Here is a 3,006-nt window from a genome sequence, read left to right as displayed (position 1 = left end):
CCAGTAAACAGGCTCTGAAGGTCTGCATAAGTTTATCAGAACCCAGACTTCTGCTCAAGCCAAGCAGCAGCCTTACAGGACTCCCTGTTTCAGCACTCTGAAAAATAACACGCCTATTTCTGTCCCATCTGTAGGGACAGGTATCGCAATTCCAATTGCAGCTGTTGTAACATTTGACAATTCCTTATTGCAGCACCAAAGGCATTTTCACAGAAAGGGTAAGTGATATTTCAAAGGGTGACCCCAGTCCATGGCACGGCAGAATGAAGTGACCAGGCTTTTGGGTCCCTGCCTGCTGCCCGGTCCTTCTAATCAACCTGTTCACACCATAAGCATGAGCACTACCAATTGCAAATGTGCTTTCACCTACCTCAATCTCGGTCATTAAATAGACTTGAAAGACCTGTACCTGGGTGTGGTGACTTCAGGTCAGGGCTGTGCAGAATTTGTGCTGTTCATCTCGTGCCTGAGAACGTAGGGCTCATGGGGCTGAATTCAGCTGGGAGTTTTGTGCTGCTGATGCTGGAAGTGCATGAGGATGCACTGCAGACTATCGCTGAGGAATAAAAGCTTTTGATTCATTTCCTGAGAAGTCAAGCAAGCTCCATCAGGAGATGCAGAGGCAAGCTTTAATAAATAGATATTACAGAAGGATTAACTTCATTAATTTAGCTGCTTGTGCTTTTGGCACTTAGGAATTAATCCAGCCTTTATTGATTGTGTAGGTCTCTATTAGCTTGATGCCTATGAAATGGAAAGGACAAGCAGTTTTCTCCTGCGTGTAGTAGGCATGGAAACTAACACAGAGGTAATCTTCTCTTTGGTGAGGAGAGGGGCTTTTACCCCCTGGCTGGGATCAGTGTATACCTCAACTTAAAGGGAACAATTCAAACCTCAAGTAATGGGGCCATTTCCCATCATCCACAGTGTAATAAAAGCAGATAATATCCTATCGTAAGGCCTGGGAGCCTTCCCTCAGGAATATTCCTGTTTTAAACTGTCTACTTTGAGAGTTGCTTCCAGCTGAACCGTGCTTGGCCATTATCATAGAAACATGTGCAGCTGATAGTGGGAAATAGCAGACCAGTTCAAAAGATGCTCTTAATATGAAGGGCCTCAGGGGAATATTGCTTGGAAAATGTATTTAAAATGACCTATTTTAGAATTACAGTCTTCTGTGCTGGAGGAGGCAGGGAGGTGGTAGGAGGCTTGCCAAAGAGGTGGACAGTAAGCACACTGACACTGGCTCCCTAATGAGAAGATGAGTGGACTGCATGCATTAATAAGATAGCACACACGTTTGGGTTTGTTTTTTCTTCAGCAAGGTTCCCAAATGCAGGCTATTTGTATGTGTTTGCCATATCCAAATCAACATGCCTGCAGGAATGTGAGCAGAAGTTCCTATCAGCAGCCAACCCAAACACGCAGATGACAGGGAGAGAGCCTACACAATGTCTGTTTGAGTCGCTCCTCAGAAGGCCTTAGGAGAAGAAAATAAAGCAAAAGGAGGACAAAGCTAATAATAGTTTTGATAAGTATCTACCAAGAAAGCAAGCTTCAGTTACATTACACTTAATACTGTGATCCCAAATAGCGAGCGGTGTAACAAGTGTTATTTGCTGTTACTCATCCGTTCCATCTGCAGGGATGCTCCAAGACAGCCCATGTGCTGTTGCTGCTGCAGCAGCAGAGCCTGCCTTCTGGTGACTAATGAGTCCCACCTACTCAGCCTCAGCTTGTCTCATCTTCTGCCTGTTGAAGCTTTTCTTCTTTTTCAGCGTGATTTATAATCTAACTTCAGCAATCTAATTAGTCGTTAACCACCACATGAGTTCAACTAGTTGGCAATCAAAGCCTCACTTGTTATTGTAAAATCGCATCAGAGTCAGTAGCTAACACGCTGCTCAGAGAAAAAACCTAATTAGACGGGTGAAATTTGACCCTGCAGTTAAAGGCTGTAATTTCTTTGATGCAGACTCTCTGAATGGAGTTGCCATAGTTTATACGAGGTATAAATTTGGCCTTTTACCAGAGGTATCCAACCAGAGATATTAAATTGAAATGAAATTGTTCCAGACACCACAGTTACCATTCTGACATGGAGACAAATGACATCATCCTTTCAGTCATCCCATCTTAGCAGCTGATTCTGAATGGATTTAGGGCAGATGAGATGGAGATGAACGGACAGAATATTTAGCTGTGGTACTTCAGGCAGCCAGTAGCATGCCCTTTGAAATCCTTGTCCTCTACAGTCTTTAGTGGTGGTCCTAAAAGACACCTGGCTTGTGTTGCCACCCTAAACAGCAGATAATGATGATAATGAACTTCCAAGAGTTAAAAGTTTGGTGGTACCAGTGGGTACTGTGTGCTGTGCAGAAGGCTTCAATCCCAAAGTTTTCTATGCAGTGGTTTGTTGCAGTAGTTTCCTATCATTGTATTTAAGAAAGACGAGAGTGATAGAAAAACTGCAGAGAGAAAGACACCAAATAGGTCTTGTCATGACCACCTCAGTTCTGTGTCTGGTTGCAGAAAGGAGTTTTCTGCTCACTTTTATGCAGTCTTCCTGATGCTTCATTCAACCTTTTTCTGAATGGTTAACGATGTCTCATAGCATATAGTGCAGAAGTACCTGTTTTCTAGCAGACTGTATGGCGGCTGTCACTAAGCTTTTGCACAGTGGAGTTAAAGACAGTGTTAAATGTGTTTTGAGGTGGACCTGTTAGCTTAGTTTTGGAGAGTATTTTGAAGAAGAAATGCTCATGAAAATATATATTGCCCCTTGAATTAATGCAGTATTCTTCCATCTTGCCTTCCCCTCTTGAAGGCTCGCTTTATGTGTTACATGTGGAATTTCATCCATGGACTCCTGAGCTGAGCTCCATGACCAGAATTTAACTGAGATAAATCTCCTGTAGTCACCTGGTCTTGGTTTGAAATTCCTCACTGCTGATGGTTGAAATGGTTAATCAGTGGTATACACTTGATAGCTAATTGTGCCTTTCT

The sequence above is a fragment of the Mesitornis unicolor genome, unplaced genomic scaffold (genome assembly GCF_000695765.1).
Source record: "Mesitornis unicolor isolate BGI_N332 unplaced genomic scaffold, ASM69576v1 scaffold19908, whole genome shotgun sequence".
Lineage (NCBI taxonomy): Eukaryota > Metazoa > Chordata > Aves > Mesitornithiformes > Mesitornithidae > Mesitornis > Mesitornis unicolor.
Note: the sequence above shows the minus strand (reverse complement) of the source record.